This window comes from Mus musculus, chromosome 2 (genome assembly GCF_000001635.26).
Source record: "Mus musculus strain C57BL/6J chromosome 2, GRCm38.p6 C57BL/6J".
In the NCBI taxonomy this organism is placed as follows: Eukaryota; Metazoa; Chordata; class Mammalia; order Rodentia; family Muridae; genus Mus; species Mus musculus.
In genome coordinates, this window is record NC_000068.7 from 174,122,805 (window position 1) to 174,147,484 (window position 24,680).

At 44.3% G+C, this 24,680-nt stretch overlaps 1 long non-coding RNA gene across 1 annotated transcript in view; it reads right to left on the reverse strand.

The window, feature by feature from the left end:
• Nucleotides 1-2,233: 2,233 nt before the first annotated feature.
• Nucleotides 2,234-24,680, reverse strand: part of Gm10714 (predicted gene 10714) — a 58,881-nt gene continuing 36,434 nt past the window's right edge. The window contains exons 3-4 of the long non-coding RNA NR_040530.1: nt 3,032-3,083; nt 2,234-2,888 (exon numbers count right to left, since the gene is read on the reverse strand). This is a non-coding gene — a long non-coding RNA (predicted gene 10714). The remainder of the gene's footprint in view (nt 2,889-3,031; nt 3,084-24,680) is intronic.

Consider the following 24,680-nt stretch of genomic DNA (forward strand, 5'->3'; position numbering starts at 1 on the left):
CCCTCAAGCTCCCTCGCTCGCTCTCCTGGGCCTGAGATGGCTAGTGGAACTGGTTTTACAGCCCAGAGCCATGGAGTCTGGGGCCCGAGGACAGCAGGCAGCCCTCAGGCCCAGGCCTCTTTTCCAGTTTTCAATCTCCACACATGGGGGGGGGGGCTTCTGAGAGGCTCTGTTCATATTGGGGTAGACTTGGCTTTCCTCAACTCTGAACATGAATCTCACAGTTCCTACCAGAGAAGTCCTAGGGCATAAAGGGCCTGATTTGGAAACTACCTGTGATTCCTGGGAGCCCAACCAGGGTTCAGGGTCTGAAACACCAACCCTAGGCTACAGGAAAGGGACAGGGGACAGGGGGAGGGACAGGGGGAGGGGACAGGGGTCTCATAGTATCTGGAGATACATTGACCCCATTTTAGACAAAACCCACCTGCTCTCTGTCTTCCAACACAGTACATCCCATTGTGACTGCCTGAGAGATCAGGACTAGACCCCAGTGAGTAGGGAGTCGCTTCCTACACCTTCTGTAATGGGTAGCAAGGCAAGGGCCTGCCTGCAGATGTGCAGACTGCGTGCCCTGAAATGCTGTGCCAGTTCACCGACAAACCTCAGCCTAAGCCCCCACTCCCACTCCCACCCCACCCCAACCCCTGGATTCCACTTCTCTCCAGCCCTGGAAAGAAGGTATCTGTTTCTGGTCTGATACCATGCAAATGTTTAATAATCGTCTACTTTGTACATAACTCCAGGCAGGCCCGAAAAGTCAAAGTCAACTCTTAGGTTCTAGCCCTATCTGAGAAACCTTGCTTGACAGTCAATAGCTGTTATGGGCAGTGGCCAAATGACTGGGGAGCTGTGGGCTTCTGTGTACGGGGAGGCATGGCCATGCTGGAGGGCAGGGGCCTCCATGGGTCATTAGTCCACTTAATTGCTTGCAGTAGCAGCTCTCAACACCTCCCTGAGACACCCCAGAGGAGGGAAGTGTCACCAAGGTGGTCTGGTTCATTCTCTAGGGCAGCTGGCACCATCCCCATCCCACCCCATGCCAGGGAGCTGTGCCCATGTGGACACAGGAAACAGGGGTCACAGAGCATCAGGGGAACTGAGTCTCCCTTGTATGAGTACAAAGGCAGCCACAGCGGTAGGGACCCAGCTGGGGATCAGCTGCAGCCGCAGGGCCTGGCTGGCATGCCCAGTGTTGGGGCTTCTGGGGGTGAGCCAAAGGTTCGCTTTCCAAAGGTCAAAGGGCTTAAGGGTACAACTGCTTCCCCAAGCTCTGCTGGAGTCCCAGCAGGAGTCACAGGGTTGCAAGACCTCTATTGTGGCAGATGAACAGTCTTAGAGTCAGGTCAGCCTAGGCTCTGGAGAACTGCACAGAAATGTGGCTTGCCCAGTATATGAGGAAGGTGTGCAGAGGCAACTGGACCACTATCATCATGAAGACGATGTCCATTTTAACTGTCAACTTGACATAACCTAGAATCACCCAGGAAGGATCTCAACGAGGGATTGTCTACACTGAGTCGGCCTATAGGCATGTATTTGATGCATTCTCTTAAGTTCAATTTTGTGGGGAAGACACAGCCCACCGTGGGCGGCACCATTTCCTAGGCAGGATTGATTCTGAGTGAGCTAGGCTGTGGTCATCCTCACCATGACCACAGTGGGTGACCACCTGGCATGCCCAAGGAGGAGCAGAACCTTCAGCTTCCATGCTAGGAGCTGCCCAGCTTCCCCCTGACTTGGAGAGCACAGAAGGAAGACCTACTCTCTGTATTAACATAAGGAGCCCTAGACAGGACCATCGTTAAGAACCCATGCACCCATGCTAAGGGAACATAGAAACATACACCTTTGGCCTTTCGGGGAACACTGAAAGTGGCCTGAATCTGCTTAGAAGCACAAGGTAGGTGTGGGAGCCATGTTGTTTTATGGCCGGGAGTGTCTCACCCAAGCTCACCTTCTCTGGTCACTCCTGTGCCTCCAGTCACCCAGTGCCTGGTTTGTCCTCATAGCCCTAGGCCTGAGCACTTCAGCCTTGCAGGAGAAAAGTCAGCTGGTCTCCACATTGCAGCCTGAAGGAGTGGGCTGATTGAGCTGGGTATGGGCAACAGCCATAACGGTACCCCATTCAAGTCCCCAAAACCCAAGAAGACACTCCCCCAAATCAGTTCTCTCTGTGCCAGCAAACGGGCATCAATCAGCTTTTTTTACACTGACAAATCCCCAGGAAAATCAACAGGAAGGGAAACCTTTTATTTTCACTCATGGTTTCAGAGGGCTCCATCCACGGTTTGTATGAAGGCATTGACCTGCTACAGAAGGCAGCTGGTAGGAGCAGGTAGCTGTCAAGGCTGCTCACCTCGTGGTAGCTGGGAGTCAGAGAAGAAATGTCAAGAACTGCTTTGGCTGTCAGCTTTCACCACCCAGTTTCAGCATGAACTCCTCAGTGGCTTAATCCACCGGCAAAGTCAGCGCTATCTAGTTCCACTTCTGTGACTAAAACCCCGTGAGGAAGAGCGGCTAAGGAGAGAGAGAGGATTTAGCTTAGAATTCCTGGCTACTGTCCATCACTGTGGAGAGTTATAAGTGGGGAGAAATGCGTGAACGCATGCCGGTGTTCATCTCAGTGATTCAACTCCTCACAGTTCAGGATGCCCTGCTTAGGGAATGACACCACCCACAGTAGGCTGTGGTTTCCCCTATCATTTAACTTAAGGCAGTTGCCCACAGACATCCCCAAAGTATACATAATCCCTCACAAAGACTCTTCCTGTCGACCCAGCCACCACCTTTCCGTAATACCACCTCTAAGCGTGGCTGCACAGAGTGTGGCTGCACCTCCAACACAATATCCCCAGAGGACAGATCCAGTCAAAGCTAGATCCAAACTGGATGGAAGAAACAAGGAAAAGTCAGTGTCAGATCTCCATCTTTGCTACCCAGATCTTAGACCGCGCAGTGCTAAGTGACTGCAACAGGGGAGTAACCCCTTACAAGACATGATGGGTGTTTTAGGAAGAAGTCTGCTTACCTGACCCTTATGGGTGCTGAAGTGGCCTCTGAAGCCCATTGAGATGGAAGAGCTGGAAGAGAGAACTCATTCAGTAAAGTACTTGCCGTGCAATCATGAGGACCTGAGTTTAGATAGAGAGAAGCCAGGTAAAAGGCAGACACAGCAGTATGTGCCTTTAATCCCAGCATTTGGGAGATAGAGACATGAAGATTCTTGGAGCTTGCTGGTCAGCCTGTCTAGCAAATCATTGTCTAACAAATTAAGGTAAGAAGCAACTCAGGAAAGACTCCAGATATCTGGCATCTACATGTAAACACATACAAATATATACATATCTTTATCCCCACCACCACACACGTACACATGTGAATTCATATGCACATATACACACATATATGCATATGTTTGTATGTATACACACATACAAATATATACAAACATTTTTCTTAGAAGAAGGGAACCAGGTTGCCAGGCGCTGATGCTGCACGCCTTTAATCCCAGCACTTGGGAGGCAGAGGCAGGCAGACCTCTGAGTTTGAGGCAACCCTAGTCTACTGAGCAAGTTCCAGAACGGCTAGGGAGGGCTATACAGAGGAAATCCTGCCTCAAACAAAACAAACAAAAACAAAGAAACAAGAAGGGGGGGGGAACCAAGTGAGAGCTATTTCTACAGAGGGTGTTGGGTGCCAGGAGACACCCCCAACACACTCACACACACACTGCGGTTTGCTTCTAGGTATGACTCCATCAGAGGCTGCTGACACGAGTTCCCAAACCTCCTCATCCAGGCCCTTCCCAAGGGGACACCCTGTTCAGGCACATCGCCCTCCTCCACCCCAGCCTGCCCCTCGGCCTCTGCTCAGAGCCCCACACCTAGAGCATCAAGCACCAAGCCCCTCCCTCCAGCATCTCCCGTGAGTTCCCGGCTGGAGGGTTTCCGGGAAGGTTGTTCTTTGCCGCAAGGACATGCTGCAGTGCCCACCCCTCCCCGGGCCTCTGATCCCAGCAGGTCCCTCAGTGCCCAGTAAATGCCTGTTGAATTTTCTGCTGTGACTCTGCCTGAAGCTCCTGCTCAGGCGGATGTTCCCTGGTGAATTAGTGTTCAACATTTTTGTTTATTTGTTTGTTCTTTAACAAAAGGTTGTTTTGGTTTGAGATTCAGCAAAAATACAGGCTGTATTCAGCTTCCTCTCCATTCAGGACTCAGTAAATTAGTTGTTTTCCAGTCTGTTCCGAGTCCTTGCCTCAAATGCGCCTCCAACAAGATAATGCATTTAAAAGCCCTTGGAAAAGTACCAACCCCACGCACATGTGGGGTACTGTCATCCTGTGAGCTCTGCCGGAAGACAAGCGCTGCAGCTGGCTCACTCCACACCCCGCCCCCACACTGGGCTTAGCTACAGGTCCCGCTGTGAAGCTCCTACTCAGGATTCAGAGCGGGCGGGCGGGGGGGGGGGGGGGGGGGGCTGTCTCCAGGTTGGTCCCCCCAAACCCAGTCTCCACCCCCAGATACAGCCTCGGCTGAGGGGGGCTGGAGGGGAAGACAAGAGATAAACTAACACTCCTTTGAGGAGAAGACCTGTCCATATCCGTGTCTAATCCAGAGGCCATTTTGGCTTTCTTTGGGGCCTGCTGTGGTCCTGAGGGTTTCTGAGATCAATCCAGGGAGGAGGATGCAGCAGGAAAACGAAATCACCCTCCCAAGCTTAAAAGGTTCAGAAGCCTGGTTCTCGTTCCCGGTCTGCAGTCAGAACAAAAGGTGCCTCCAGCCAGAAGCCTCTGTTCTTGTTGGCTGGCCCTGGCCTGCTCTGGGGGGTGGGGGGACCTTCCTTCTTCCACCCCACGCACCTTTACTTGTTTGTCTTCTTTCCTGTCATGCGCTGGATGAGTCTCTGAGATTCATGCCCACGCCAAGTCCAGTATGACATCAGTATACCAACGGCATAAAGCTAGCTTCTTCATTCACCCACATTGATCCAACATCACCTGCAAGTAAACTCCCTTAAGCACAGACCCCTCTCTTGGGAGTGTCTTCCCACCCTGAACCTTAGAAATCAACTGTTATGAGAAGCCTCAGCTGCCTTGCTGGAGGCTGGAGAAGGCTGTGTGTGGTGCCCGGGGAGCCTGCTTGGTGGAAATCAAAGTCCTAAGGCTGACCTTAGAGGCTAGCATCTATTCCAACCATGGGCCATCACAAGAATAGCTAATATGTCACCAGCAGTTTGCTGCTTGCTAGACAGCTGCTATGATCTTGTCCTGTATAGCATCTACAGAGGCCCAAGTCCACAGATGATTGGTGCTTGTATGCAGAGTAAGGGTCATCTGGCCTGGCATAGCCTGTGCACTGAAAGAGCTCTCTGGTCCTCTAAGACCCTCTGTCCTTTGTTCCCACCCCCACACAATGCACCACACTCTGTGTGGTCAGAGAGATGGCACTTTCCAAGGCACTCGACAGTGAGTGTATACCCAGGAGGCTCTGCATGTGGCCTGGGTGCTGAGCCTCAGGTTCTGCACCAGTAACACACATAAGCTCCATGGCGTTGCATGTGACAATGACGTCTAGGACATGACCTTGATAGCTCTGGCAATGGAAGAACACAAAGAAGAAAGTTGGGATTGGTGAAAATTCTAAAATGTTGTGCATCAAAAAGGATGAGGATGGTGGAGACTGTGGCTCAGACAGCGAAGTGCTTGATGTGCAAGTGTGAGGCCCAGACCCGTCCTCAGTTCCCCATACACATACGGATCCAGCTGAACATGCAGGCAAAGTCCAGCATCAGGAGTCTAGGACAGACAGACGGACAGATCCCTGGGGCTTGATGACCTGTTCATGATGCTCAACTAGTGATTCTGGGCTCAGTGAGAGACTCTGTCTCTCTCCAAAAATATGATGGAGAACAACAGAGAAACACACCCAATGTCCACTTTTCTCCTATATACACACACATACACACACATACTCACACACACATACCACACACATACATACCCACATTTACACATGCATATAACACACACAGGTAGCCACACACGTACCTCCCCACAGGTATACATGAGCAATGTATACCCCCTCCCTGTATATAAACACATCAAAAAACACTATTAACAGAGTAAAAAGGAGAAAACATTTGTAAATTACATATCTAATAAGGGTCTGACCCAGAATACATAAACACCTATAACTCAAAATTATGTAGCAGAGCGTTGTCTAGCAGACACAAAGCCCTGGCTCATTTCCTCCACCTCATTCTCCCAAAGCGAGACAGACCAATTTAGGTGGCACAATGGCAGGCACCTGTAATTCAAGCTACTTTGGATACTGAGGTGGGAGAGTCGTGAGCTGGGGGCCAGGCTGGGCTACACAGTGCGAGCTCATCTCAAAAGCAGCAGCAAGGACAACAAAGCTCCCACCAAATAGCAACAACAGAAAACAGCCTAATTCAAAAATAGGCGAAGGAGTTGAATAGACATTTTTCCTAAGAAGATACACAAACGGCTAATGAGCACATGAAAAGATGTTCAACGTGGCTAATGGTTAGAAAAATGCGAGACAAAATTACAGCGAGCTACAACCTCGCACCCATTAGGGTGGCTGCTATGCAAGGAACCCAGAAGATAATCAATGTTGATGAGGCTGGAGGGAAATTGGAGCTGTCACGCGGGGCTGGTATGTCGCATGGCGTGAGCGCTAGGGATACAGCCTGCTGCTCTCCCAAAAGTTCAAGGACAATTACCCCATGACACAGCAGTTCTTCTACTGAGCACGTCTTCTGAGAAGCCAAGGAAAGTTTTCAGAGCTAGGTGTGTAGGCCCATGGTTGTAGCTAACATGATAGCTCTCACCACACACTCAATTACAGCGGGTATGGAGAGATGAGGGAGGGATGCAAATGTGTACGGTGCGTGTGAAGTGGACCCGAGAGAGGGCAACCCAGACCCAAGCCACAACTTGGATGAATCTTGATGCTGCTCTGTTGTGGAAAATAAGCCAGTCACAGGGGTCCCCAGACTCAGTGGTGAAACTAGAGTATTACAGGGCTGAGGGAGAGAAGGTAGGAGAGTTAGTTTGATGGGGAGAGAGTTTAAGTTCAACAGAATCAGTGTAGCTCTGGAGGTGGGTGGTCCGGAGGCTTGCACAGGGTGAATTCTCTCAAAACTCATACAGTTAAAACTGGGGAAGATGGCAAATTTTATGTTGTATATATATTTGCCAGAATAAAAACAATACATTTTTTTTTTTTTGTGGGAGATGGCTTGCCACACAATCATGAAGACCTGAGTTAGATCCCCGGAGTTCACATAAAAAACCAGCTGAAAGTGATGTGAGCTTTCCATTTCAGTTCTTGCAGATGGGGAGAAGAGGAATTCTTGGACCCCAGCCTAAACTGCAAGGCCTGGGCCAGTGAGAGATCCTGTCTCAAAAACAAAACAAAACAGCAAAAAACAGGGGGAGAAAAAGATAGCTCCAGAGACATAAAATCTGAGGTTGACCTCTGGTTTCCACATGTATACATGGGCACACACCCCTGAACATGTCACAAACACGAACACACACACACACACACACACACACACACACACAAGGGGTAAATAAGCACTTAGCAGTATGGATGGTTCCTGGGCACCCTGGCCAGGGAGTTAGGCTGGTCTGTGAACAGTAGCTTTGAGGCTAGCAGAACTCCGACCAACTCAGTCATCTCAGTAGCTCCGGGACTAGGAGTTTCCCTGAATCTTTCATTTATGTAGCATGTTTGGTGATCTGTTGGGGTGTTCTCTGTCACAAGACACCCTTTTCATTTTCCCACCCACAGTAGATGGTCTAGATAGGACACCCTTTCAGCCAAGGCTCTATCTGAGCCAGGAGGGATGTTTCCAGGACTCCCTCAGGGCATGGCTGAGCATTTGGCCAGTGTTCTTGTGGCTTCCTTCACCATATGCTAGATATCCATTACACACTGGCCAAATGTTTAAATGTCAGAAATACATCACTGACGTGGGGGTGCAAAAGCCCAGATCCCAAGGGACGGAGGCCGGGGAGTGGGTCTCAGCCTCTTCCTTCCCAGCTGATGACCCACCTCTGTCCCTCCGATCTCCTTCCTCAGCCAGCCTTCACTCGGCCCTGGGAACTCCAAACAAGACAGCCACACATGGTTCCTTGAGACCCCCAAAGGAAGACATCATATCCATCTGTGCTGGGAGACATCACAGTTCCATTTCCTCCCACGCTATAAATAAACAGCTGGCAGACACAGAGACAGCAGAGAGGACTACCTCATCCTTCTCCTTACCTTCCGGCATGTTTTTATTCATTCATTCAACAAGCGCGCACCTTATTCCTCCTTGGTGTCAGGTGCCAAGAGACAGTGTTGAAAAGATAATTTTCAGTTTCATGATGGCCACAGCCTAGCAGGGGTGATGGGTGCTCATCAGGTTGTCACACAAGTAAAGACACTAAAGACTGCAACAACCTCCCTGAAACTTCGGGAGGGGGGAGGATGAGGACATTTTGGAGACATCATTCAAAGACTAGATGGATGATGGGATGGCAAGATGGCTCAGTAGGCATAGGTGTTTGCTGTGCAGGCCCATGAGCCAAGTTCAATTGACATAGCAGATGGTACAGAGTTGTCCTCTGACCTCCACATGCTTGCCATGACACGTGTGCCCATTCATATACATCACACACACAAACACACACACACACACACGCACACACACACACACACACACACGTGTGCACACACACCTAATTACTTGTTAAGGGCCAGATAATTGAGCTGAGAGTACAGAGATACAAGTTTAAATGGAGCAGAGGATAGACAAAAATCCTTCCAGACAGAGGAAAATGCATATGCAGATAGGAGAGACTGTGACCGGCTGCTGGGACAACACAGAGGCCTTTCTAATTGGAAAACTGTGAGGTGAGGTGGGAGGTGGGCTGTAGAGTGAGCTGAGCTTGCACTCCGAGAGCCCTAGAAGCCATCAAGGAGTTCTGAGCAGAGAAGAGCTTGGCAGAGCCCACAACTGTGAAGGGCCCAGGCTGCACTTCACCAGAGGCAATCTCTGCTCACCCGTGTTCCTGGAACCCATTTTCACACACAGGGGCCACTGGAATAAATGCAGGTTCTCTGTAGTACATAGTTAAGGTGTCAGTTCCACACCACCGTGAAGCTCCTCCACATCCTGGCCATAGGATTTTGCCCCGATGATTCCCAACTCATTCCCAGCTCAGCCCTGTCTCTTGTGACTGCATTGACACCTCTCAGGAGGCCATAAGAGCACAATGTCAGTGGTTGTTGGAAAACCAGAATCAAGTGTGAACTCTCAACAGATGCAAAAGCCAATCTCCTGAAAACAGTCCTGGGCTGACAGAGGGAGATGAGGTACGATGGCCAGGCCTTACTGTCCCCCTACGGGTCACCATGGAAACATACTTCTGGGTTCACCTTTAACAGAGGAAGAAAGACCTCTGGTGGCATGTAGATGACACCATCTCATGGCCTGTGGTCCCGGCCTTCCTCATAAGAAGAGAGTGAGCACTCAGAAGGCAGATGTGATGTGATCGGATGCCTAGGTTCCAGTGCCAGCATGGACAGCTGCTTTCTATACTATAAACCCAATGAGCCCTTTGGCCTTTGGATTGCTTTTGTCCTAGCTATGGGAAGAGTAATTGATACATACAGGGAGAAGCACGCTCCCAGAGCTTTGCCCCTGAAGATGCCCCAGTCCCTGGCACAGGACTATTGGGCACCAACAGACTCCCCACTATTCCTGCCCAGAATGCAACTGAGTAGAAGTCAGCTGCCAAATCACTCGGAGGTCAAAGGTCTCAGCAATAACACTCCGACCACTGAAGCCAAACAGAAGAGTCAAAGTCTGCAAATAGCTGATAGCAGAGCCACCGTCCTCGGGAAAAGACCAGGAGCTTACAGTGGGAAGCTGGTGGGAAGCAGAGCGGGCAGAAGGGTGTGGGAGGAGGAGAAGGGTGAGGACAAGGGGAGAAGGAGCCAGAGCATGAGCAGGAGGAAGGAGAGAAAACGCACATTCGCAGAAGGGTTTTAACAGGATTCCATCTTCTTACACAGGAAAGACAAACAGCCAGAAACATGTAACATTACTCAGTCTACTAAGAACCTGGAACACATGACCAATTCCTTTTTTTTTTCTTTTCCCTTTTTTGAGGGCGGTTTGAGACTCGGTTTCTCTGTGTAGCCCTGGCTGTCCTGGAACTCACTCTGTAGACCAGGCTGGCCTTGAACTCAGAAATCTGCCTGCCTCTGCCTCCTGAGTCCTGGAATTAAAGGCGTGTGCCACCACTGCCCAGTAGATCATTCCTTAAGAAGAAAGGCAACCAATAAAATGGAACAAAACATAAAAACAAGATACAAAAACAAAACAGCAAACAACAGTCTAACAAACAAATACAGGGTAGCCAAATTTAGCCATGAGATGGTCTAGATGATGAGATTAGAAAAGACCAAAACCCCAGTTATCTGTGTGATCTTTACTGAGGTGACACTAAAAAGTCAAAGTTTAACAAAGACAAACTAGAAGAGAGCCGCAGATGTGATGTGGCACCCTAGGCCAGTGACAGCAATACGTGACCAGAGTATGCAAGGACTGGTGTGATCTTTGCAGGATCTGGGGTCTGGTTTTTCTAGATGCACAGTTCATCAGGGACATCAACCCATGGTTAGCTTTGATGGGCATATCGTATTACAGTAGGACACCAGCATTAGCGCCAGAGAGAAACTGGTGTGGTGGGGGGATGGGTGGAAATGAACTGTATTCATTTTGCAAAATTTTGCAAATGGAAAGTTATTACCAAAATCAAAGGCTAATTAGAAAACAGTTAGACCAGGGTTTTAGAGTTGAGAAGAGCAGTATCTGGAATAATGAAACAGACTACGATCGCAGCAGGATGAAGAAGAAGGAGGCCAGAGGCAGTAAGTCTGCGGGAGAGCAACAGAAATGATGCCGTCTGAGGAAGGAGACAATGGTTTCGGACGAGAAGCTCTGGGATGTGTGGGACAACGCTGGTATGCCCAACGCTCGTTCCTGAACTCAGTAAGAAAAGAAAGACTGATGCAGAAAAAAATATTCCTACTTTTTCTTAAATTTTAGTTTTTATTTTTAACTATGTTTATTCTTTTGTGTCCAGTGCCTATGAGTGCAAGTTCCCACAAAGGCCAGGGGTATGGGATCCCCTGAGGCTGTGAGCTGCCAGTGACACGGCTGAAGTTCTCTGCAATAGCAGCACACACGTCTTTAACTGCTAAGTCATCTTCCTGTCCAGTTCTTCTTTACAGACTTGTTTAATGTAGGGTTGATTCCTTGTGAGCTCTTCTCTGCCCGTGGTAGAGACAAGCATCTCTTGCTGCTGTTCCCCTTCAGCTCCTGTTTAGGTAACCATGTCAAAATGCTAAGAGCTAAAGAAATAGTCTTTCCCAGGGAAGAGCACGCAATTGGTTCTCCAAACCGAAATGCTCATTCCCGAGAACACACAAACAACTGACGTTATACAGAATGAGCAGGTTGTATTTCTGTGCGTAGGAATAGGAACACACACCTGAATAAACATCTGCACAGGCATGTGTGCGCACACACACCAACTAATGAAAACCGAGGTCATGAAAGAAAGCAAACACATATGAGAGAGTTTGGAGGGAGAAAGAAGGAGGAGAAATTATGTAATTATATTATTATCTCAAAAAAACCTATTACATTTATCGTGTGTGTGTGTGTGTGTGTGTGTGTGTGTCAGAAGGCATGTGGAGGTCAGGTGACAAATGGCAGGTCTGTTGGCTCTTTTGTCCATGAGGACATCAGCATATGTACACTGAATGTTAGCACACTCAATTTCGGAGAAGATCGGCATCTGCAGGGTGATATGGATGTAACAGGGCATCCTATTTCATAAAACAAATACTAGCAGACACACAGGAGCAGATGGTCCAGACCTAATAATAGTGGGTGATTTCACTCCCCCAATCTCATTAGAAGAAGATCAGCCAGACGAAATAATCAACAAAGAAACTACTATTATCACAGACAAACGTTCTCAAGTGACAGCTCTGTCTATGGACCATTTCACTGACCTGCTGAAGAATATGTACATTCTTCTCATAAGTTCTTAGCATATTCCTCAACGTGCTCACATTTTATGTCATAAAGAAGGTCTTTTTTTTTTGGTTTTTTGAGATAGGGTTTCCTCTGTGGAGCCCTGGCTGTCCTGGAACTCACTCTGTAGACCAGGCTAGCCTCGAACTCAGAAATGCGCCTGCCTCTGCCTCCCGAGTACTGGGATTAAAGGCGTGTGCCACGCATAAAGAAAGTCTTAACAAATAATAAAGAAAAAAAGCCCCCAAACCCTGAGATATTTTCTTGTGTTTTATCAAGTCATACTGGAATACAATTAGAAATCAACTGTGAAACTGACTGCTGAAGCAATATCAACATGGAAACTCAACATCATGCCTTTGGGTAACTGGTGAAGAGTTAAATGAGAGCAAAATAAAACCATAACCTGGGAGTCACCTCGGGTAGTTCTAGAAAGAAAATTCATAGATTCAAGATCCTACATTAAAGAAAATGTTAGAAACACAATGGAATTACATCCAGGGGACCCAGTGCCCACTTCTAGCCTCTACAGACACTGGGCACATACGTCCTATACAGACAAAACACCCATATACATAAAAGGAAAATAATAATATAAAAATGTTAACACTGTGAAAATGGCTATATGATCCAAGAGGATCTAGGGATTCAATAATATATCCACCATTATTCCAAAGATATTCTTCCAGGAACTAGAAAAATAAAACTTAAGTTAAATGGATCACAAAAGATGCAGAATTTAACAAAGCAACTCTGAACAAAAGACCAGCAATGGAAAGATTGAAATGCCTCATTTTAAATTATAATATCTAGCTATAGTAACAAAGATAGCTTGGCACCACCGCCAAAACAAACAGACCAAGTAATAGAATAAAGGACCTAGAAACAAACCCTCATGGTGACAGCTATCTGATTCCTTTGCAAGTCAGTGTGTGTGCATGTGTGCCTGCGCACACAATACATGTGCATGCACAAGTGTTTGCTTGTCCCCATGTTTGTGGAGGCCAGAAGTAAATACTGGGTATAATTCTTCAGGAGCCACCCAACAATTTGTTCTGAGACAGAATCTCTCACTGGGACTTGGTGATCACCAATAAGGCAAGACTGGCTGGCCAGAGAACCGTGGGGAATCCTTCTTTCTCTGCCTGCCAGCACTGGGGGTCCATGCACATACCTCTATGCATGAGCACCAAGCCTTCATGGGTACACAGCAAGTACCCACCAACTTGACTCTACAGCCCCTGGTTCCTTAGCTTCCTGGGACAAAATCATTGGAGAAAATGCAGCCTTCCTTAGCTTGAGCTCCCAGGGGAACTGGATATCTGCATGCAGAAGAATTAAACAAAACCCTTGCTCCTCGCTCTGTGCCAAAGTCAGTTCAAGCAGTACAGACTTTAATGTGAACTTGAAACTACTGTGGGCAGACACCTCTCGACACAGGATAGATGGCTACTTTCCGAATGGGCTCCAGCAGCTTAGGGAATAATAGCAGGGATTGACAAATGGGCTTTATCAAACTTAAAAGCTCCCCACAGCAAAGGAAACAATTACTGGAGTGAAGAGACAGCCTCAGAGGGAAGAAGATCTCTGCCAGGTACAATTCTGACAGGGATCAATACCCAGAATATATAAAGTACTTAAAAATTAACCAACAGGGGGCCAGAGAATACCATAGGACCAGAGGGGGTTTGAGTGGCAGCAGACCACCAGGGAACATTTCAGGACTCTGTCAAAGCAGAAAGACCAGAAAGACCAGGGAATGCCACAGGGTGGGAGGATGCCAAGGGTCCAGAGGATGGCTCAGTGCCAGAAAGCACATGAGAACCAGGCCTGTAGCTCAGCAGAGCTCCAAAGGTCCCCAAAGAGTGTGGGTTGGAGAGAGGGAGAGCTCTCACTTCCCCTCTGCTGCACAACACTACACGGAGCCTGCTGGACCTAGAGGGATTTGAGAATGCCATCTTTAAACTCAGCAGAGTTGTGTCGTTTATTCTGCAAGTATGTCTTTTATCTTTTACTTTTTATCATTTACCTCTGCTCTTACACATATGTCTTGTGATGGTTTTGCTTCTGTTTCTGCTGTATCGGTTACTTTAGGGTGAGGCTGCCATTTTTTCCCACCTTGTCTTCTACTTCTTTAGAATAGTTTAAATTTTACTATCTTTATCTTATGTCTATAAGTGCTTTGCCTACGTATATGTCTGTGTGCCATGGGTAAACTTCATACCTGCAGGGGCCAGAAGGTGTCAGAGCCCCTGGGAATGGAGTTCCAGATGGTTCGATGTGGCTGCTGGGAATTGAACCGAAGTCCTCTAGAAGAATGCCCAGTACTCCTAACTACTGAGCATTGTCTAGCTTCTCCTTTTTCTTCTTTGTTATAACCTTGCATAGTTTAACAATTTCCCAAATTTATAGACCCCCCCCCCAATAATTCCCAACTCTTGCCTCTTAGCCACTTTTTCCAGTTTGATTTTTTTCTCTCTTCTTCCAAGTTGATCTAATACTACTTAACCCTCGTTTCCGTCCACCCTATCTTTCCCAAGTCCATCTAGTCCTCATTCTTACTTCTCCCATCCCCTCCCACTTCTAATCTCCTTAACTGAACCTATGTATACACTACACTATCCAGTTTTTCCTCCCCCTGTCATTCTTTTGTCTGTCTATGGAGATTTATCTGTCCTGGAACTCACTATGTAGACTAACCTTAGGCTCACAGAGATTCACCTACCTCTGCCTCCTGAGAACTGGGATTAAAGGAGTTCTCCACCACTCCTAGCCTACTCTAGCCACTTTTGTTTATGTTTAAGGAGCCACTTTTATTAATTAGCTACTGTGACAATTATGTAGTGACAATACCAAACAGCCATGGTTGCTCATCAGTTAATACCCTACTCGGGAAATAGTGTACAACTTACAAGAGCTCAGGGCTCCTGGACTGAGAAATTATTTCCTGAATTACCAAAATTCAAACCCCATTAGAACATTGCAAGTACTACAACTGAAAGAATATAGCTGATAAAAGTTAAGCCAAGAAAAGCAGTAACATCAGATACATAAACCCTGATGCATTAATGTAAGACACACGGAAAGTCAAGACAGCACGATTAAATCCCAAAGAGAGAACTCAGATCTAAGTGTGTTCAAAGACACAAAAACAAACAGCTGAATAAAAGCAGGAAGGAGGCGGTTGAGACGGGGAAGGAATTTAGCAGAGATGAGGAGATCATCAAGTAGACCCACCTGGGATTCGAGAGACAGAATACAGTGAGCCCAGCGAACCAGCTCTGCGGTGGGTGAGGGCATCCGGAGAAGCTGAGTTTGAAGATGAGAAGGGAGACAAGAACAGCCCAATAAAGCAAAGAACAAAAGAGGAAAGACTGGTGAGATTTCCAAGATACATAGGAAACTGAAAAGACAAACCCTGAGTTATGGGCATAGAAAAAGGAAAAGAACCTTGTTCAAAAGGCGTAGAAGGCGTTTTCCAAAGAATCGAAACGAAACTTCCCAGTGTTAGAAAACAAGATGCCAATTCAAACAAGACCAAAAAAAGATCCTCCCTTCCCCATATTATAAGTTAAACATTGTCCAAAGGAACAGATTTGATAGAGTGAATGAAATGTATTAGACTAGCTTACAGAAGGTATCATAGTCTAACAATTTCTATATGACAATGGAAAGGCCTGTCCAGTCCATGAGACTGGAGGCCTGGAGAATTCCCAGAGTGTTGTTGTTTTTCAGTCTTCATTGTAATTCTGACGACATTGGATTTAATAAAGACTCCAGTAACAAGATAGACAAACTTGACATCGAGAAAACAAGCAAGCGACAAGCAAAATCCCCTTTATGTGTTCTTTTATGAGGATGCCACTAGAAGGTGTGGCCAAGATTTAGGGTGAGTATTCCCACCTCAAATAATCTGATTAAAAAAAAAAAAAACAAAAGGGAAGCCCTCACAGCTGTGCCCAGCAGCTTGGGTTTTAGTTGATTATAGATATAGTCAAAGTGACACTCGAGATTAGCCACTCAAACACTGTGAATACAGAACAACAACACGAAATAAATACACTGAGGGTGCAAGAGAGAAGCAGTGTCAGACTCCAGATTACACAACCGTCACTTAGAAAGCCAGAAGGGCCAGAAATGACATATTTAAGCTCTGGAAGATAACTGCCAACCTAAGCTACCATGCCCAGGAAAACTGTAACACTTAAAGGAAAAAGAAGAAGAAGAAGAAGAAGAAGAAGAAGAAGAAGAAGAAGAAGAAGAAGAAGAAGAAGAAGAAGAGGAAGAGGAAGAGGAAGAGGAAGAGGAAGAGGAAGAGGAAGAGGAAGGAGGAGGAGGAAGAGGAGGAGGAGAAGAAGAAAGAAGGAGGAGGAGAAGAAGAAAGAAGATCCCATAGAAAAAAAAAATGACCAAAGGAAGCTATGACCACTAAGCCAGCTCCACAGAGAAAACTAGGAAAATCATATATACTAAAAAACAAAATGAATTTACCCATAAGAAGCCACAGGAAAAAAACAAACCATGTTAAAATAGTGCTCTAAGCAGAAGAGGAAGAAAGGAAAGACAACCAATCACAAAATAAACAAAATCAATACACAACTCAACAATGGTTCTAAATAGAACTGGTCTCAATTCTCTAACCAAAAACACTGACGAGTTCCTTCTTCTTCAGCTTCACATGCTCTGTGGGTTGCATTGTGGGTATTCTGAGCTTTTGGGCTAATATGCACTTATCAGTGAGTACATACCATTTGTGTTCTTTTGTGTCTGGCTTACCTCACTCAGGATACTATTTTCTAGCTCCATCCATTTGCCTGCTAATTTCATGAACTCATTGATTTTAAAAGCTGAGTAGTACTCCATTGTATAAATGTACCACATTTTCTGGATCCATTCTTCTGTTGAGGGACATCTGGGTTGTTTCTAGCTTCTGGCTCTGATAAATAAGGATGCGATGAACATAGTGGATCATGTGTCCTTGACATATGTTGGAGCATATTTTAGGTATATGCTCAGTCATGGTATATACATGAGTCTTCAGGTAGAACTATTCCCAATTTTCTGAAGACTCACCAAATTGATTTCCAAAGTGATTTTACCAGCTTGCAATCCCACCAGCAATGGAGGAGTGTTCCTCTTTCTCCACATCCTCGCCAGTGTCTGCTGTCACCTGAGTTTTTGATCTTAGCCATTCTGACTAATGTGAGGTGGAGTCTCAGGATTGTTTTGATTTGCATTTCCCTGATGACTCAGGACGTTGAACATTTCTTTAGGTGCTTCTCAGCCATTCGTTATTCCTCAGCTTTGAATTCTTTGTTTAGCTCTGTAACCCATTTTTAATAGGGTTATTTGGTTCTCTGGAGTCTAACTTCTTAAGTTCTTTGTATACATTAGATATTAGCCCTCTATTGGATGTAGGATGGGTAAATATCTTTTCCCAATCTGTAGCTTGCCATTTTGTTCCATTGACAGTGTCCTTTGCCTTTTAGAAGCTTTGCAGTTGTATGAGGTCCCACTTGTCAATCGGTGAGCACAGAGCATGAGTCATTGGTGTTCTGCTCAGGAAAATTTCCCTTATGCCCAAGTGTTGTTCAAGGCTCTTTCCTACTTTCTCTTCTATTAGATTCAGTGTATCTGGTTTTATGTGGAGGTCCTTGATCCACTTGGACTTGAGCTTTGTACAGGGAGATAAGAATGGATCAATTTGCATTGTTCTACATGCTGACCACCAGTTGGACTAACCATCTGTTGAAAATGCTGTCTTTTTTCCATTAGATAATTTTTCCTTCTTTGTCAAAGATCAAGTGGCCATATTGAACCCATCGTGTATGGGTTTATTTCTGGGTCTTCAGTTCCATTCCATTGATCTACCTGCCTGTCTCTGTACCAATACCATGCTGTTTTCTCACTATTGCTCTGTAGTACAGGTTGAAGTCAGGGATGGTGATTCCCCCAGAAGTTCTCTTACTGCTGAGAATGTTTTTTTGTTTGTTTGTTTTGTATTTTGTTTTTGTTTTGTTTTTTTGTTTTTGTTTTTGTTTGGTTTGGTTTGGTTTGTTTTTTTTGCTAATCCTAGGGGGTTTTTTGTTTTGTTTTGTTTTGTTTTGTTATTTGTTTTTATCCTAGATGACTTTAAGAATTGGTCTTTCTATCTCTGTGAAGAATTGTGTTGGAGTGTTGGTGGGGATTACATTGAATCTGCAGATCACTTTTGATAAGATGGCCATTTTCCTGTGTTAATCCTGCAGATCCATGAGCAAGGGAGATCTTTCCATCTTCTGAGGTCTTCTTCGATTTCTTTCTTCAGAGACGTGAAGTTCTTGTTATACAAATATTTCACTTTCTTGGCTAGAGTCACACCAAGGTATTTTATACTATTTGTGACTTTTGTGAAGGGTATCATTTCCATAATTTCTTTCTCATCCCATTAATTCTCTGAGTAGAAGAAGCCTACTGATTTGTTTGAGTTAATTTTTTTATCTATCCACTTAGCTGAAGTTATTTATCAACAGTAGGAGTTCTCTGGTGGAATTTTTGGGAACACTTATAGTTCTTTGTTTGATTCTTTCTTGTTTGTTTGTTTGTTTGTATATAAACTTAGGGATGAAATCAGAAACAGAACTATACAAAGAATCAACAAAACTAGGAGCTGGCTCCTTAAGGAAAATCGACAAGATAGATAAACCCATAGCCAAACTAACTAGAGAGCACAGAGACAGTATCTAAAAGAACCAAATCAGAAATGAAAAGGGAGACTTAAAAACAGAAACTAAGGAAATTTAAAAAAAAAATCACTCAGTCCAACTACAACACTCAACAAAACTAGAAAATCTAGATGAAATGGATGATTTTCTAGATATTCCAGGTACAGTTCCAAAGTTAAATCAGGATCAGATAAACCATCTAAACAGTTCCATAACCCCAAAGCAAATAGAAGCAGTCATTAAATGTCTCCCAACCAAAAAAAGCCTAGGGCCAGAAATTTTTAGTGCAGAATTCTATCAGACATTCAAAGAAGACCTAATACCAATACTTCTCAAACTATTTCATAAGATAGAAACAGAAAGAACACTGATTATTTAATTGCTGAAACCACAGTTACGCTGATATCTAAACCACAAAAAGAACTTCAGACCAGTTTCCCTTATGGATATCGATAAAACATACTCAATAAAATTCTCCCTAACTGAATCCAAAAACACATCAAAACCATCTTTCACCATGACCAAGTAGACTTCATGCCAGGGATGTAGGAATGGTTCAATATATTTAAATCCATCAATGTAATAATCCACTATATAAACAAACTCAAAGGGAAAAAAACATGATCATATCACTAGACGTTGAAAAAGCCTTTGACAAAATTCCACACTCCTTAATGTTACAAGTCTTAGAGAACAGGAATTCAAGGCCCATTCCTAAACACAATATAATGTAAAACCAATATACAGCAGACAAATACCAACCTCAAACTAAATAGAGAGAAACTTAAAGCAACCCCACTAAAATCAGGGACAAGACAAGGCTGCTGACTCTCTTCCTATTGATTCAAAATAATACTCAATGTTCTAGCTAGAACAATTAGACTACAAAAGGAGGTCAAAGGGATGCAGTGTAGACAGGAAGAAGCCACGATATTACTGTTTGCGGATGATATGATAGTACTCATAAGTGTTCCCCCAAAACTCCCCCTGAGAACTCCTACTGCTGATCAACAACTTCAGTTAAGTGGCTAGATAAAAAAAATTAACTCAAACAAATCAGTAGGCTTCTTCTACTCAGAGGATAAATGGGATGAGAAAGAAATTATGGAAATGATACCCTTCACAAAAGTCACAAATAGTATAAAATACCTTGGTGTGACTCTAGCCAAGAAAGTGAAATATTTGTATAACAAGAACTTCACGTCTCTGAAGAAAGAAATCGAAGAAGACCTCAGAAGATGGAAAGATCTCCCTTGCTCATGGATCTGCAGGATTAACACAGGAAAATGGCCATCTTATCAAAAGTGATCTGCAGATTCAATGTAATCCCCACCAACACTCCAACACAATTCTTCACAGAGATAGAAAGACCAATTCTTAAAGTCATCTAGGATAAAAACAAATAACAAAACAAAACAAAACAAAACAAAAAACCCCCTAGGATTAGCAAAAAAAACAAACCAAACCAAACCAAACAAAAACAAAAACAAAAAAACAAAACAAAAACAAAATACAAAACAAACAAACAAAAAAACATTCTCAGCAGTAAGAGAACTTCTGGGGGAATCACCATCCCTGACTTCAACCTGTACTACAGAGCAATAGTGAGAAAACAGCATGGTATTGGTACAGAGACAGGCAGGTAGATCAATGGAATGGAACTGAAGACCCAGAAATAAACCCATACACGATGGGTTCAATATGGCCACTTGATCTTTGACAAAGAAGGAAAAATTATCTAATGGAAAAAAGACAGCATTTTCAACAGATGGTTAGTCCAACTGGTGGTCAGCATGTAGAACAATGCAAATTGATCCATTCTTATCTCCCTGTACAAAGCTCAAGTCCAAGTGGATCAAGGACCTCCACATAAAACCAGATACACTGAATCTAATAGAAGAGAAAGTAGGAAAGAGCCTTGAACAACACTTGGGCATAAGGGAAATTTTCCTGAGCAGAACACCAATGACTCATGCTCTGTGCTCACCGATTGACAAGTGGGACCTCATACAACTGCAAAGCTTCTAAAAGGCAAAGGACACTGTCAATGGAACAAAATGGCAAGCTACAGATTGGGAAAAGATATTTACCCATCCTACATCCAATAGAGGGCTAATATCTAATGTATACAAAGAACTTAAGAAGTTAGACTCCAGAGAACCAAATAACCCTATTAAAAATCGGGTTCAGAGCTAAACAGAGAATTCTCAATTGAGGAATCTCAAGTGGGCGAGAAGCACCTAAAGAAACGTTCAACGTCCTGAGTCATCAGGGAAATGCAAATCAAAACAATCCTGAGACTCCACCTCACATCAGTCAGAATGGCTAGGATCAAAAATTCAGGTGACAGCAGACACTGGCGAGGATGTGGAGAAAGAGGACCACTCCTCCATTGCTGGTGGGATTGCAAGCTTGTACAACCACTCTGGAAATCAGTCTGGAGATTCCTCAGGAAATTGGGATTATTTCTACCTGAAGACCCAGGCATACCACTCCTTTTTGTGTACTCAAAAGATGCTCCAACATGTAACAAGGACACATGATCCACTATGTTCATCGCAGCCTTATTTATCAGAGCCAGAAGCTAGAGACAACCCAGATGTCCCTCAACAGAAGAATGGATCCAGAAAATGTGGTACATTTATACAATGGAGTACTATTCAGCTTTTAAAAAGCAATGAGTTCATGAAATTAGCAGGCAAATGGATGGAGCTAGAAAATAGTATCCTGAGTGAGGTAAGCCAGACACAAAAGAACACAAATGGTATGTACTCACTGATAAGTGCATATTAGTCCAAAAGTTCAGAATACTTACAAAGCAACCCACAAACTACCTGGATCTCAAAAAGAAGGAAGACACAAGTGTGGATCCTTCAATCCTACATAGAAGGGGAAAGAAAATAATCATGGGATGTAGAGGGAAGGAGGAACCTGTGAGGGGGTGGGGAGGTGGAAAATGGGGGCAGGATCAGGTATTGGAATAGAAAGCAATACAGAGGGTCAGGAAATCCAAAAAAATATTAGCAATGGGGATGGAGAACTGGGGGTTGCTACTAGAAGATGCCAGATGTCAGAAAAGGGATAGGCTCCCAGGACCCAACAGGGATGACTTTAGCCAAAACACACAACAAAGGGTAGATGAACCTGTGGTGACCACCTTCAGTAGATAGGCACTGCCCCCAGTTGCAGGATGGGGCCACCTACTTATCTGAAAATTCTTAACCCAGAAATTTTACTGTTATAAGGAAAGACAGGGACAAAAAGTGGAACAGAGACTGAAGGAAAGATCATCCCAAGACCACTCCACCTAGGGATCCATCCTATCTCTAGATACCAAATGACACTACTTCTGATGCCAAGAAGTGCTTGCTGATAGGAGCCTGGTATGGCTGCTCCCTGAGAAGTTCTACCAGCACCTGACCAATGCAGATGCAGATACTCACAGCCAACCATCAGACTGAGCACTGAGACCTCAATGGAAGAGCTAGGGGAAGGACTGAAGGCTCTGGAGGGAATTGCAAGCCCATAGTAAGAACAACATCAACTAACCGGACCACCCGGAGCTTCCAGAGACTAAACCACCAACCAAAGAGTGCACATAGAGGGATCCATGGCTCCAGCTACATATGTAGCAGAGGATGGTCTTATTTGGCATTCGTGGGACGGGAGGCCCTTGGTCTTCTGGAAGCTCGATGCCACAGTATAGGGGGATGCTAGAGAGGGGAGATGGGAATAGGTAAGTTGGAGATGTTGGTGGAGTACCCTCATGGAGGCAAAGGGGAGAGGGATTGAATGGAGGTTGTGGAGGGGAAACCGGGAAGGGGGACAACATTTGGAATGTAAGTAAGTAAAACAACTATTAAAAAAAAAAAAAAAGACACAAACTAGCAGACTGGATCAAAATCCAGGAGCTGTCATTTTGTTTTCTCCACAAAATATATCTTCCCTCAAATGACAGGCACTACCTTGGGTTGGAAGGATGGGAAAACTTATTCTAAACAAACTGATGAGCAGAACACTCAACCTACAAAGAAGGCATCACTGTAAACACATATGTTCCAGTACAAGTCGTCTCCACTCATATTACTCTAAAGTAATTCCCAGCTACAGAGTCACAGAGGAACACAGTAGAGCAGGGGTGAGCGACTTCATTATCCTACTCTTCTCCATTCAGCACACAGTCCCAACAAAGTAGAAACATAGACATGTCTGATGTCAACCACAGACCAAGTGGACTTAACAGATATCTACAGAATATTCCAACCAAAGGCTACAGAATATACTTCTTTCCCCCTCAGCAGCCCATGGAACTTTCTCTAAAATAGATAATATTTTTGGATACAGTGCAAGCCTTAACAAATTTAGAAAATCTGAAATAGTTCCTTGTATTTTTCTGGTCACAGTGGAACAAGGTTATAAGTCAACAGCTATAGAAACTGCAGAACATACGCAAACTGGTGGGACTTTAGCAACACACTACCAAACAATGAATGGATGTTTGAAGAAGTAAATGCCTGCTTCAAGAACTGAGAGGACCGTGATGGAGAGGTGGGTCAGCCTTTAAAACCCAAAGCTTAGAACCCAGAAGATAAGAACTCAGAAGACCAGACCTCTGGCTCCAAGGGGACCTGAGAGCAGGCAATTGAAACATTGAAAAATCCAACCAGAATTATTTGAAATTAAAGAGATGTTTGATCAAACAAACAAACAAACAAAGCAAACAAACCCACATTAATGAGAAAGACCATGCAGAAGAATTTCAGGAATGGAGGACAAAGTTGAGGTAATAGACACACACACAAACGTGTGTGTATGTGTGTGTATAGATATATACACATACATATATACATATACATACATATCTATATATATCTATATATATATCTATATCTATATATATATATATATATATATATATATATATATATATATGTGGAAAAACGAATATGATTAGTAAGAAATCTGAGATGCATTCACGAGGACAAACATGAGAATTTAAGGTATTGAAGATGGAGTAGAGGTAAAATCAAGTGGAATAAACATAATACTACATTTACAGCAGAAAATCTATCCAGTTTATGGGACAAAGCAGACATCCAAACAGAAGAGGCACATAGAACTCCAAACAGACATGGCCAAATAAGAAACTCTCCATGACACATTGTAATCAAGATGCCAAATAAACAAAATATAAAAATAATTCTAAAAACATCATGGAAAAGGGTCAACTCATATACAGCAGCAGAATTACCCCAGAATTTTCATCACTATAAAGCTGAAAGGATGTACAAAGAAACATTCCAAGCTCTGAGAGTAAACAACTGTGGCCAAGAATTCTATACCCTGCAAAACTGTCTTTCTAAGTCAATGGGGAAATAGAGATATTTCAAGACAAATACAAATTAAGGTTATTGGTGACAACCAAGCCAGCACTGCAGAAAAATCTTAACTTAATACTTTATAAGGAGAAAATAGAAAGACTTGTTCATGTGATTATGAAAGTATGAATCTTAGGTAAAGAGCAGGTAAAGAAACTAGAATTGGGGGGGTGGGGAGAACCCAACTGTGTCTGACACATCAAATCAAAAAACCCTCAAAACTAAAAACAAGAGAAAAAAATCAATAATCCAGTGAAACAGAACTTCACCTAACAAATTTCTATGAAATATTTAATATCAAAGAATGGAAAACAAAGGGTCATGCAGACAGAAAACACAAACAAGCTGGGATAGTTATCTTTGTATCAGACAAAGTAAACTTCAGATCAATACCAATTAGAATAAATAATAAAGGACACTATATATTAATAAAAGAAACAATTTATATAAGAAAGTAAAGCGATAC